At 38.0% G+C, this 14,604-nt stretch overlaps 1 protein-coding gene across 1 annotated transcript in view; it reads left to right on the forward strand.

Annotated features, from left to right (window-relative positions):
• Nucleotides 1-13,600: 13,600 nt before the first annotated feature.
• The window catches only part of LOC140145241 (4-hydroxyphenylacetate decarboxylase glycyl radical subunit-like), a 32,773-nt gene continuing 31,769 nt past the window's right edge, over nt 13,601-14,604 (forward strand). Inside the window, exon 1 of the mRNA XM_072167010.1 lies at nt 13,601-13,784. The gene's annotated coding sequence lies outside the window, so the exon portion shown is untranslated. The remainder of the gene's footprint in view (nt 13,785-14,604) is intronic.

The raw sequence follows: 14,604 nt of genomic DNA on the forward strand, positions 1-14,604 counted from the left end.
CAGACCTTAGCAGTCCCAGGAAAGTTCGGGCGTTTCGGATTAACTCTAACCCAACCCCAACCCTAACCCTAACCCTAACCCCAACCCTAACCCTAACCCTAACCCTAACCCCAACCCTAACCCTAACCCTAACCCTAACCCTAACCCTAACCCTAACCCTAACCCTAACCCTAACCCTAACCCTAACCCCTAACCCTAACCCCTAACCCCTAACCCCTAACCCCTAACCCTAACCCTAACCCTAACCCTAACCCTAACCCTAACCCTAACCCTAAGTTCGGGCATTTCGGATTAACTCTAACCCTAGCCATTGGATAGCTCCAGGTAAGGCGTATTATGTGTTCTCTCTTTCTATGAGTGATATATCCTGTGTGAAATCATATTTGATGTGGTTAAAAGCAAAATCAAAGGTCACACAAAAGGTCAAAGGTTATTCAAGGGTCAAATTTTGGACAAACTTTTTAGCCGCCATCCTGGATTTTTGAAGATGTGAGTTTTGATTTTTTAAATATTTTTCTCATATAGCATAAAAAATTAGCTGTCCAAAATTAACATTTGAATTAATTTGAGACAAACTTTTTTTGGCCGCCATCTTGGATTTGTGAAGACGTGAGTTTTTGAATTTCTAAATATTTTCCCTTATAGCGTAAAAATTAGCTTTAAAAATACCATTTCGTTAATTTTGGACAATTTTTTGGGCCGCCATCTTGGATTTAAGAAAAAAAAAATATCTCAAGAACGAAATGCACTATAGAAATGGTTAGTGTCTCATATTAAAGCTTATTTAACATACTTTACTATGATATACAATTCGTTGACCTTTGACCTTGTTTAGTGATTTTATGAGAAAAAAATGTACATTTGACCTCTGATTGACCTTTGACCTCGGTGGTGAAAAGAGTTCCTCATACCAATCCTTCATCTCAAATATGAACTTCAAGGAACTTATAATAACTTCCAAACCAATATTAAAGACTTGTTTCAAAGCCACCGTAAATTTCTTAAATGTGATACTTTGGTCATTTGAGTTTTACACATGTCATTTGAGCCATTGGATAGCTCCAGGTAAGTCGTATTATATGTTCTCTCTTTCTATGAGTGATATATCCTGTGTGAAATCATATTTGATGTGGTTAACTACAAAGTCAACGGTCACATAAAAGGTCAAAGGTTAATCAAGGGTCAAATTTTGGACAAATTTGTTTAGCCGCCATCCTGGATTTTTGAATTTTGAGTTTTTAAATTTTTAAATATTTCCCCATACAAAATTAGCTTTCCAAAAATACAATTTTCATTAATTTTGGACAAACCTTTTTTAGCCGCCATCTTGGATTTTTGAAGCCGTGATTTTTTGAATTTTTAATATTTTTCCCATATAGCATAAAAATTAGCTTTCCAAAAATACGATTTTCATTAATTTTGGACAAACTTTTTTAGCCGCCATCTTGGATTATATGGACTATTTGGGGTGCTTCCCGTCATCCGATTTGGTTAAAATTGAGATCCAAGTAGACCTCGACGAGCTCTATATGTGTCGTCCAATTTATGTTCGGCAAGTTTTTAGTTTGTTAGATATAGGCGGCTGTTCCATTTAATTTACATACTCAGCCAGGGCTGTAGAAGCCATATCTCCTTATCGGAATGTGCTATTGACCTGATTTTTTTTGCAAAACGTAGATGTCAACAACCTCTTTAGCTTTCTTCATAGGTTCAAATTTGTAAAAGCCCAAATACATCCTCAAAAATGCAATTCAATTTTTTCCCATAGACTTATGTACAAACTTTGACCCCTAGGGTTAGGTATTTTTAATTGGAGTATCAAAAACCCAACGGGGATCCATACTGTCCTTCATCAGACCTATCATATACTCGAAGCACAACTCCTAGCTCCCAACCATATTTACGGCAATATGCCGTAACTCTAACCCTAACCCTAACCCTAACCCTAACCCTAACCCTAACCCTAACCCTATATATGGCCTATTTGGGGTGGTTCCCGTCATCCGATTTGGTTAAAAATTGAGATCCAAGTAGATCTCGACGAGCTCTACATGTGTCGTCCAATTTATGTTCCGCAGGTTTTAGTAGAGTGTTAGATATAGGCGGCTGTTCCATTTAATTTACATACTCACCCAGGGCTGTAGAAGCCATATCTCCTTAACGGAATGTGCTATTGACCTGATTTTTGTTGCAAAACGTAGATCGTATTTAGTTCTACAAATAACCTCACAAAAAAAAAAATCTAATGGGTCATCTTCACTTTCAAAATGGCGTTTTAAATTTGTTTCCATAGACTTATGTACAAACTTTGCACCCTGGTAACTCGGCCAAAAAGAGCAGCTAAGCTAAGCCTACGCGGATCCATGATAACCCTACCTAGGTCTACCAAGACAACCTAGAGCCAGACCTTAGCAGTCCCAGGAAAGTTCGGGCATTTCGGATTAACTCTAACCCTAACCCTAACCCTAACCCTAACCCTAACCCTAACCCTAACCCTAACCCTAACCCTAACCCTAACCCTAACCCTAACCCTAACCCTAACCCTAACCCTAACCCTAACCCTACGCGGATCCATGATAACCCTACCTAGGTCTACCAAGACAACCTAGAGCCAGACCTTAGCAGTCCCAGGAAAGTTCGGGCATTTCGGATTAACTCTAACCCCAACCCCAACCCTAACCCCTAACCCTACCCCAACCCTAACCCTAACCCTAACCTAACCCTTACCCTTACCCTAACCCTAACCCTAACCCTAACCCTAACCCTAACCCTAACCCTAACCCTAACCCTAACCCTAACCCTAACCCTAACCCTAACCCTAACCCTAACCCTAACCCAATTTATGTTCCGCAGGTTTTTAGTTTGTTAGATATAGGCGGCTGTTCCATTTAATTTACATACTCACCCAGGGCTGTAGAAGCCATATCTCCTTAACGGAATGTGCTATTGACCTGATTTTTTATGCAAAACGTAGATCGTATTTAGTTCTACAAATAACCTCACAGGCAAAAAAATCTAATGGGTCATCTTCACTTTCAAAATGGCGTTTTAAATTTGTTTCCATAGACTTATGTACAAACTTTGCACCCTGGTAACTCGGCCAAAAAGAGCAGCTAAGCTAAGCCTACGCGGATCCATGATAACCCTACCTAGGTCTACCAAGACAACCTAGAGCCAGACCTTAGCAGTCCCAGGAAAGTTCGGGCATTTCGGATTAACTCTAACCCTAACCCTAACCCTAACCCTAACCCTAACCCTAACCCTTGGCCTATATGGACTATTTGGGGTGGTTCCCGTCATCCGATTTGGTTAAAATTGAGATCCAAGTAGACCTCGACGAGCTCTATATGTGTCGTCCAATTTATGTTCGGCAAGTTTTTAGTTTGTTAGATATAGGCGGCTGTTCCATTTAATTTACATACTCAGCCAGGGCTGTAGAAGCCATATCTCCTTAACGGAATGTGCTATTGACCTGATTTTTTTTACAAAACGTAGATCGTATTTAGTTCTACAAATAACCTCAAAAAAAAAAAAATCTAATGGGTCATCTTCACTTTCAAAATGGCGTTTTAAATTTGTTTCCATAGACTTATGTACAAACTTTGCACCCTGGTAACTCGGCCAAAAAGAGCAGCTAAGCTAAGCCTACGCGGATCCATGATAACCCTACCTAGGTCTACCAAGACAACCTAGAGCCAGACCTTAGCAGTCCCAGGAAAGTTCGGGCATTTCGGATTAACTCTAACCCTAACCCTAACCCTAACCCTAACCCTAACCCTAACCCTAACCCTAACCCTAACCCTAACCCCAACCCTAACCCTAACCCCCAACCCTAACCCCAACCCTAACCCTAACCCTAACCCTAACCCTAACCCTAACCCTAACCCTAACCCTAACCCTAACCCCTAACCCCTAACCCTAACTAACCTAACCCTAACCCCTAACCCTAACCCTAACCCTAAGTTCGGGCATTTCGGATTAACTCTAACCCTAGCCATTGGATAGCTCCAGGTAAGGCGTATTATGTGTTCTCTCTTTCTATGAGTGATATATCCTGTGTGAAATCATATTTGATGTGGTTAAAAGCAAAATCAAAGGTCACACAAAAGGTCAAAAGGTTATTCAAGGGTCAAATTTTGGACAAACTTTTTAGCCGCCATCCTGGATTTTTGAAGATGTGAGTTTTGATTTTTAAATATTTTTCTCATATAGCATAAAAATTAGCTGTCCAAAATTAACATTTGAATTAATTTGAGACAAACTTTTTTTTTTTTTTTCTTGGATTTGTGAAGACGTGAGTTTTTGAATTTCTAAATATTTTCCCCTTATAGCGTAAAAAATTAGCTTTAAAAAATACCATTTCGTTAATTTTGGACAATTTTTTGGGCCGCCATCTTGGATTTAAGAAAAAAAAATATCTCAAGAACGAAATGCACTATAGAAATGGTTAGTGTCTCATATTAAAGCTTATTTAACATACTTTACTATGATATACAATTCGTTGACCTTTGACCTTGTTTAGTGATTTTATGAGAAAAAATGTACATTTGACCTCTGATTGACCTTTGACCTCGGTGGTGAAAAGAGTTCCTCATACCAATCCTTCATCTCAAATATGAACTTCAAGGAACTTATAATAACTTAAAACGAATATTAAAGACTTGTTTCAAAGCCACCGTAAATTTCTTAAATGTGATACTTTGGTCATTTGAGTTTTACACATGTCATTTGAGCCATTGGATAGCTCCAGGTAAGTCGTATTATATGTTCTCTCTTTCTATGAGTGATATATCCTGTGTGAAATCATATTTGATGTGGTTAACTACAAAGTCAACGGTCACATAAAAGGTCAAAGGTTAATCAAGGGTCAAATTTTGGACAAATTTGTTTAGCCGCCATCCTGGATTTGTGAATTTTTGAGTTTTTAAATTTTTAAATATTTCCCCATACAAAATTAGCTTTCCAAAATACAATTTTCATTAATTTTGGACAAACCTTTTTTAGCCGCCATCTTGGATTTTTGAAGCCGTGATTTTTTGAATTTTTAATATTTTTCCCCATATAGCATAAAAATTAGCTTTCCAAAATACGATTTTCATTAATTTTGGACAAACTTTTTTAGCCGCCATCTTGGATTATATGGACTATTTGGGGTGCTTCCCGTCATCCGATTTGGTTAAAATTGAGATCCAAGTAGACCTCGACGAGCTCTATATGTGTCGTCCAATTTATGTTCGGCAAGTTTTTAGTTTGTTAGATATAGGCGGCTGTTCCATTTAATTTACATACTCAGCCAGGGCTGTAGAAGCCATATCTCCTTATCGGAATGTGCTATTGACCTGATTTTTTTTTTTTTTTTTAGATGTCAACAACCTCTTTAGCTTTCTTCATAGGTTCAAATTTGTAAAAGCCCAAATACATCCTCAAAAATGCAATTCAATTTTTTCCCATAGACTTATGTACAAACTTTGACCCCTAGGGTTAGGTATTTTTAATTGGAGTATCAAAAACCCAACGGGGATCCATACTGTCCTTCATCAGACCTATCATATACTCGAAGCACAACTCCTAGCTCCCAACCATATTTACGGCAATATGCCGTAACTCTAACCCTAACCCTAACCCTAACCCTAACCCTAACCCTAACCCTAACCCTATATATGGCCTATTTGGGGTGGTTCCCGTCATCCGATTTGGTTAAAAATTGAGATCCAAGTAGATCTCGACGAGCTCTACATGTGTCGTCCAATTTATGTTCCGCAGGTTTTTAGTTTGTTAGATATAGGCGGCTGTTCCATTTAATTTACATACTCACCCAGGGCTGTAGAAGCCATATCTCCTTAACGGAATGTGCTATTGACCTGATTTTTGTTGCAAAACGTAGATCGTATTTAGTTCTACAAATAACCTCACAGGCAAAAAAATCTAATGGGTCATCTTCACTTTCAAAATGGCGTTTTAAATTTGTTTCCATAGACTTATGTACAAACTTTGCACCCTGGTAACTCGGCCAAAAAGAGCAGCTAAGCTAAGCCTACGCGGATCCATGATAACCCTACCTAGGTCTACCAAGACAACCTAGAGCCAGACCTTAGCAGTCCCAGGAAAGTTCGGGCATTTCGGATTAACTCTAACCTAACCCTAACCCTAACCCTAACCCTAACCCTAACCCTAACCCTAACCCTTACCCTTACCCTAACCGTAACCCAAACCTTAACCCTAACCCTAACCCCCTAACCCCTAACCCCTAACCCTAACCCTAACCCTAACCCTAACCCTAACCCTAACCCTAACCCCCTAACCCAATTTATGTTCCGCAGGTTTTTAGTTTGTTAGATATAGGCGGCTGTTCCATTTAATTTACATACTCACCCAGGGCTGTAGAAGCCATATCTCCTTAACGGAATGTGCTATTGACCTGATTTTTTATGCAAAACGTAGATCGTATTTAGTTCTACAAATAACCTCACAGGCAAAAAAATCTAATGGGTCATCTTCACTTTCAAAATGGCGTTTTAAATTTGTTTCCATAGACTTATGTACAAACTTTGCACCCTGGTAACTCGGCCAAAAAGAGCAGCTAAGCTAAGCCTACGCGGATCCATGATAACCCTACCTAGGTCTACCAAGACAACCTAGAGCCAGACCTTAGCAGTCCCAGGAAAGTTCGGGCATTTCGGATTAACTCTAACCCTAACCCTAACCCTAACCCTAACCCTAACCCTAACCCTTGGCCTATATGGACTATTTGGGGTGGTTCCCGTCATCCGATTTGGTTAAAAATTGAGATCCAAGTAGACCTCGACGAGCTCTATATGTGTCGTCCAATTTATGTTCGGCAAGTTTTTAGTTTGTTAGATATAGGCGGCTGTTCCATTTAATTTACATACTCAGCCAGGGCTGTAGAAGCCATATCTCCTTAACGGAATGTGCTATTGACCTGATTTTTTTTGCAAAACGTAGATCGTATTTAGTTCTACAAATAACCTCACAGGCAAAAAAAAAATCTAATGGGTCATCTTCACTTTCAAAATGGCGTTTTAAATTTGTTTCCATAGACTTATGTACAAACTTTGCACCCTGGTAACTCGGCCAAAAAGAGCAGCTAAGCTAAGCCTACGCGGATCCATGATAACCCTACCTAGGTCTACCAAGACAACCTAGAGCCAGACCTTAGCAGTCCCAGGAAAGTTCGGGCATTTCGGATTAACTCTAACCCTAACCCTAACCCTAACCCTAACTCTAACCCTAACCCTAACCCTAACCCTTGGCCTATATGGACTATTTGGGGTGGTTCCCGTCATCCGATTTGGTTAAAAATTGAGATCCAAGTAGACCTCGACGAGCTCTATATGTGTCGTCCAATTTATGTTCGGCAAGTTTTTAGTTTGTTAGATATAGGCGGCTGTTCCATTTAATTTACATACTCAGCCAGGGCTGTAGAAGCCATATCTTCTTATCGGAATGTGCTATTGACCTGATTTTTTTTGCAAAACGTAGATCGTATTTAGTTCTACAAATAATCTCACAGGCAAAAAAATCTAATGGGTCATCTTCACTTTCAAAATGGCGTTTTAAATTTGTTTCCATAGACTTATGCACAAACTTTGCACCCTGGTAACTCAGCCAAAAAGAGCAGCTAAGCTAAGCCTACGCGGATCCATGATAACCCTACCTAGGTCTACCAAGACAACCTAGAGCCAGACCTTAGCAGTCCCAGGAAAGTTCGGGCATTTCGGATTAACTCTAACCCTAGCCATTGGATAGCTCCAGGTAAGGCGTATTATGTGTTCTCTCTTTCTATGAGTGATATATCCTGTGTGAAATCATATTTGATGTGGTTAAAAGCAAAATCAAAGGTCACACAAAAGGTCAAAAGGTTATTCAAGGGTCAAATTTTGGACAAACTTTTTAGCCGCCATCCTGGATTTTTTGAAGATGTGAGTTTTGATTTTTTAAATATTTTTCTCATATAGCATAAAAATTAGCTGTCCAAAATTAACATTTGAATTAATTTGAGACAAACTTTTTTTTTTTTTTTCTTGGATTTGTGAAGACGTGAGTTTTTGAATTTCTAAATATTTTTCCCTTATAGCGTATAAAATTAGCTTTAAAAATACCATTTCGTTAATTTTGGACAATTTTTTGGGCCGCCATCTTGGATTTAAGAAAAAAAAATATCTCAAGAACGAAATGCACTATAGAAATGGTTAGTGTCTCATATTAAAGCTTATTTAACATACTTTACTATGATATACAATTCGTTGACCTTTGACCTTGTTTAGTGATTTTATGAGAAAAAATGTACATTTGACCTCTGATTGACCTTTGACCTCGGTGGTGAAAAGAGTTCCTCATACCAATCCTTCATCTCAAATATGAACTTCAAGGAACTTATAATAACTTAAAAACGAATATTAAAGACTTGTTTCAAAGCCACCGTAAATTTCTTAAATGTGATACTTTGGTCATTTGAGTTTTACACATGTCATTTGAGCCATTGGATAGCTCCAGGTAAGTCGTATTATATGTTCTCTCTTTCTATGAGTGATATATCCTGTGTGAAATCATATTTGATGTGGTTAACTACAAAGTCAACGGTCACATAAAAGGTCAAAGGTTAATCAAGGGTCAAATTTTGGACAAATTTGTTTAGCCGCCATCCTGGATTTTTGAATTTTTGAGTTTTTAAATTTTTAAATATTTCCCCATACAAAATTAGCTTTCCAAAAAAATACAATTTTCATTAATTTTGGACAAACCTTTTTTTAGCCGCCATCTTGGATTTTTGAAGCCGTGATTTTTTGATTTTTTTAATATTTTTCCCATATAGCATAAAAAATTAGCTTTCCAAAAATACGATTTTCATTAATTTTGGACAAACTTTTTTAGCCGCCATCTTGGATTATATGGACTATTTGGGGTGCTTCCCGTCATCCGATTTGGTTAAAATTGAGATCCAAGTAGACCTCGACGAGCTCTATATGTGTCGTCCAATTTATGTTCGGCAAGTTTTTAGTTTGTTAGATATAGGCGGCTGTTCCATTTAATTTACATACTCAGCCAGGGCTGTAGAAGCCATATCTCCTTATCGGAATGTGCTATTGACCTGATTTTTTTGCAAAACGTAGATGTCAACAACCTCTTTAGCTTTCTTCATAGGTTCAAATTTGTAAAAGCCCAAATACACCCTCAAAAAATGCAATTCAATTTTTTTCCCATAGACTTATGTACAAACTTTGACCCCTAGGGTTAGGTATTTTTAATTGGAGTATCAAAAACCCAACGGGGATCCATACTGTCCTTCATCAGACCTATCATATACTCGAAGCACAACTCCTAGCTCCCAACCATATTTACGGCAATATGCCGTAACTCTAACCTAACCTAACCCTAACCCTAACCCTAACCCTAACCCTATATATGGCCTATTTGGGGTGGTTCCCGTCATCCGATTTGGTTAAAATTGAGATCCAAGTAGATCTCGACAGGCTCTACATGTGTCGTCCAATTTATGTTCCGCAGGTTTTTAGTTTGTTAGATATAGGCGGCTGTTCCATTTAATTTACATACTCACCCAGGGCTGTAGAAGCCATATCTCCTTAACGGAATGTGCTATTGACCTGATTTTTGTTGCAAAACGTAGATCGTATTTAGTTCTACAAATAACCTCACAGGCAAAAAAAAATCTAATGGGTCATCTTCACTTTCAAAATGGCGTTTTAAATTTGTTTCCATAGACTTATGTACAAACTTTGCACCCTGGTAACTCGGCCAAAAAGAGCAGCTAAGCTAAGCCTACGCGGATCCATGATAACCCTACCTAGGTCTACCAAGACAACCTAGAGCCAGACCTTAGCAGTCCCAGGAAAGTTCGGGCATTTCGGATTAACTCTAACCCTAACCCTAACCCTAACCCTAACCCTAACCCTAACCTAACCCTTGGCCTATATGGACTATTTGGGGTGGTTCCCGTCATCCGATTTGGTTAAAATTGAGATCCAAGTAGACCTCGACGAGCTCTATATGTGTCGTCCAATTTATGTTCGGCAAGTTTTTAGTTTGTTAGATATAGGCGGCTGTTCCATTTAATTTACATACTCAGCCAGGGCTGTAGAAGCCATATCTCCTTAACGGAATGTGCTATTGACCTGATTTTTTTGAAAAACGTAGATCTTATTTAGTTCTACAAATAACAAAAAAAAAAAAAAAATCTAATGGGTCATCTTCACTTTCAAAATGGCGTTTTAAATTTGTTTCCATAGACTTATGTACAAACTTTGCACCCTGGTAACTCGGCCAAAAAGAGCAGCTAAGCTAAGCCTACGCGGATCCATGATAACCCTACCTAGGTCTACCAAGACAACCTAGAGCCAGACCTTAGCAGTCCCAGGAAAGTTCGGGCATTTCGGATTAACTCTAACCCCAACCCTAACCCTAACCCTAACCCCTAACCCTAACCCTAACCCTAACCCTAACCCTCAACCCAACCCACTAACCCTAACCCCAACCCTAACCCTAACCCTAACCCTAACCCTAACCCTAACCCTAACCCTAACCCTAACCCCAACCCACTAACCCTAACCCTAACCCTAACCCTAACCCTAACCCTAACCCTAACCCTAACCCTAACCCCAACCCTAACCCTAACCCTAACCCACTAACCCTAACCCTAACCCTAACCCTAACCCCAACCCTAACCCTAACCCTAACCCTAACCCTAACCCCTAACCCCCCTAACCCTAACCCTAACCCTAACCCACTAACCCACTAACCCACTAACCCTAACCCTAACCCTAACCCTAACCCTAACCCTAACCCTAACCCTAACCCTAACCCTAACCCTAACCCTAGGTTTTCGAGTTTTTAACTCGATCTACGCTCTTTTGCAGGTTTTCGAGTTTGTTTCCCGGCTTCATTGCTGTTCAAATACATATGTACTAAAGAATTGCAATTGTATTGCGTTGATATAATTCGGAATAATTCGTTTTAAGTATTTGCTTCCCCAATTCCCATGCGTGGTTGGTCATGTTGGTGGTATGTATGTCAGTTTTTACATTCTACTGAGTACTGTTGCAATATTTTTTGCATGCATACCCATAGCCGTTTCAAGACTATGACTGAGAAATTTGCTTTTTGTTTGTTAAGATAAAAATAAAAATAAAATGCAAGAATCATCTTTCCCCACACAATAGGGCCTACTTCTTACAAACAAGGTGTTGATATTGGCCCTTTCGATGCAAAACAAAGCACAAATGAAGGAAAGAAAACAAAACAATAACGTTTTTGATTTTTTATTATTACACATACAAAAAAGTAATGGCACAAGCATAAAAGAATCTGATACGAAAATGTGTTACTCTGACACGTTACAATCGTAATTTTCAGTCAAAAAATCCACAAGAAATGACTCTTGATACAACTTAGGCCTATATTTAAAAAACGGAAACGGCTGCCTGCATCTGGAACTCTTCATATCTGAAAGTTTGAAGGTCTTATTTCATACATCAGAATTATCTGCAAAATTGCAAGATGGCTTTAGGTGACCGTGGCCCTATTGGCTAATGCACAAATTTAGATTTTCTTTCTATTTAAATAATACTATAGTATGTTAAAGCTTAAATGCCCTGTAGATTACATTCGGTTCTTGAGATATGGCCTGTCAAAATGGCGCGAAACCAAAACAAAAAATTGGCAACAACTTTCTTTTTTTTTCTATATTTTTGACAAGTCCAGTTGCCAGATGATTTTCTAATTACATGCATGAATTATGCAAAGTAAAGATTTCAGATAATCAGATACAGTTAAAAGAGCTATGGTACTGAGGAATGATACATGGGTAGAACACACACTATACTACAAAATTACGGTTGCGTTTTGGCAAATTTCAATTTGCATAATTAATTAGGGCCACTTATTAGAAAAGTTGATTAGGGGCCCTAATTAATTATGCAAATGAAATTGCCAAAAAGCATCCATGGGTTTTATATCTTATTTTGTAGCCGATCTGAACATTTTACTTTGTATAATTCTTGCATATATAATTAGAAAATAAGGCCTACCTGACAACATTGCATAACAAAAATAAAAGAAAGTTGTTGCCAACTTCTTGGTTACGTGCCATTTTGACAGGCCATATTTTCAGACAAAAATCTATATCCAATAGCGTTACCTTAAAGCTAGCATTAAAAGTGTCTCCTTAACTAATAACAAAAGGTGCCCACTGGTATCTTGGAGGCATTGTCTTTTTTAAAGACATTTCTTGTTTTGTATTATCTTACTAGTGGTAATCTCATTCCAACATTCCGACACCCAAGTCCAGCATTTAAAATGAACCCCCACGAAGTGCCTGAAATGCTAATCGTCATACCTAATATACTTTCACCCACTCATTTGCACGTAAAACTTACCATATTGACCAGGTAAATCTAACTGAAGGAATTAAAATGATACACAGATTTTTTTTTCTCAAAATCACGTCGCATGGACTTGGGTGGGTTTTGAATTCATGTATTCAATTGTCTATTAATTTTTGCAATCTTTTGACCTGATTGCACTACCTTTTGCTAATTACTAAATTTCTGTCAAGAAAATAATGATAGGCTTTTGGACACTAGTGATTTTCCTGTTTAATAACAGGTTTTATTTTGATCATTGTATCAAAAGCTTTCAATACATAGTCTACATGCTTAGGTATTTTAAAAATTTAATATCAAAAATTGTCACAAAATTGCTTGCAATTGTTCAGAGAATTTCCAAGTTCACACTATTAAGGGCAATTGAGGGGCGGAATGTTAGTGCCAATTTTATGTTTGTACCAATATTTAAACTGAGCTAGCGCCCTCCTTTTGATTTTGATGTTTCGATAGTACTCAGGCTATTCAATTTATCAATAAGCAATCAGTTTTTAGGTTCGATGCATTGGCGACTCGATAATCAAGGCAAGCAGGTAGAAACCTGATCAAGTTTTAACCTTTTTGACACTGATATGAAGGGTTTTTTTGTTATGGATTCTTCAATATACTAAATAAAGAAGCTTAAGAAGAACATTAAGTTTAACCAGTTTACTACTCAAGGCTTGTAAATGCAGTGTAGAGATATTGAAGTTTTTCGGCTCTACAAATCCAATAGCTGCCTTTAATTGTGTCACATTTTTCTAGTATATTTTTAAAGCTTAAATGGCATTTAACTATTGAAATGGATATGTTTGTAACTCTAGTTTATTCTCTAACTATATTCAATATCATTTTGTCCCCTAAAATTCTCAAATGCAAGGTTTAAAAATGGTTACCATTGGACTTAATGCCTTTTGGAACAACAACAAGAAAAAAAACACAAAAAAAACAAAAAAACAATTCTTTTATATTTATTGATTTCTTACATTTGCTGTATACATTGGCCAATCAGATATCAATCAAATGTTTCATTTTGTTGCCTTGTACAGGACCGGAGTTGGTTAAAGAGTGTCTGCCACAGTACACAGCGCACCATAACCATAACAATCGCCTATTCAGTGTGTGCGCTCAACTTTTTTCAACTTTTTTGGGTGGGCGTTTCTATCTCACGTGGACAGATTTAGAGTAGGGTATAAATGTAGCAGACCCCAGAGCACAATATCAGTCTGTTCTTCGTGAACCACTGGACGCTTATAAACATTGGAAAGTTCCACACACTGCTAACTATCGCATCACAAACTTATGCGAGCTGACGGACACAGACGACTTCATCCTAAGAAGGAAAGAATTTTTAGAATTACTTGTGGTTTAGAGTTATACTCGGAGCAGGTATGTGATATTTTGTTCGTTTATCAATTTTGTTCCCCCGTTTGATGTGTGATTGTTTTACAGCATACAGCTCTTGGTTTCAAATATGATGCCGAAGTGGTATGGTATGGGAACCTTGTGTGATCCTTGATGGTGTGTTTTGATTGATTGGTTTTGGTCTCTGTACTGTCTTGGCACGTATGTGTCGTTTCTCTTCAGAACCTCAAGTTGTGTGATCCTAATGTGTATTTTTTCCTTTGTGGTTGTAGGGTTTAGTTCCTAATTTTCACATCACGGTGAAATCTTGGCCTTTGTGAGACAGTTTTTACTTTCTTAGCATTTCTTTAATACTCGTTGATGATTCACAATACTGTTAAATAGTAACTTATCCTGTTTTTAATGTTTCTAGTGTGTTCAGTGTAGAACAAATTGTAAAACCTCTTGTTACAATCCGCCATTTTGTCTGTCTGATTGGTCGCAGAAATCTGGACGCAACTCGAGTAATGAAGTTTTAGATCGCTTAAGGTGGCGCCACACGCGCAAATGCTTAGAACCCTAAATTGGCACAAACATTCCGGCCCCTAATTGAACGCTTCCAATTACCCCTAAATTGACTGACAACAATTAGGTGTCCACTTTAGAGACACCTTGTAAAATCATTCAAAAATCTCAAACAATGTGAAACGAAAGTGACCAAAACTATAAATGAGATCTGGCGGTTTGCTAAAAATAACATATATAACACAATCATAACATATCTTGACAACACTTCATGAAAATAGCAAATATCTGTATGCAGGTGAATACACAATAAACAAACTTATCGTGGAAATTAACTACT

The sequence above is a fragment of the Amphiura filiformis genome, unplaced genomic scaffold (genome assembly GCF_039555335.1).
Source record: "Amphiura filiformis unplaced genomic scaffold, Afil_fr2py scaffold_180, whole genome shotgun sequence".
Taxonomy (NCBI): domain Eukaryota; kingdom Metazoa; phylum Echinodermata; class Ophiuroidea; order Amphilepidida; family Amphiuridae; genus Amphiura; species Amphiura filiformis.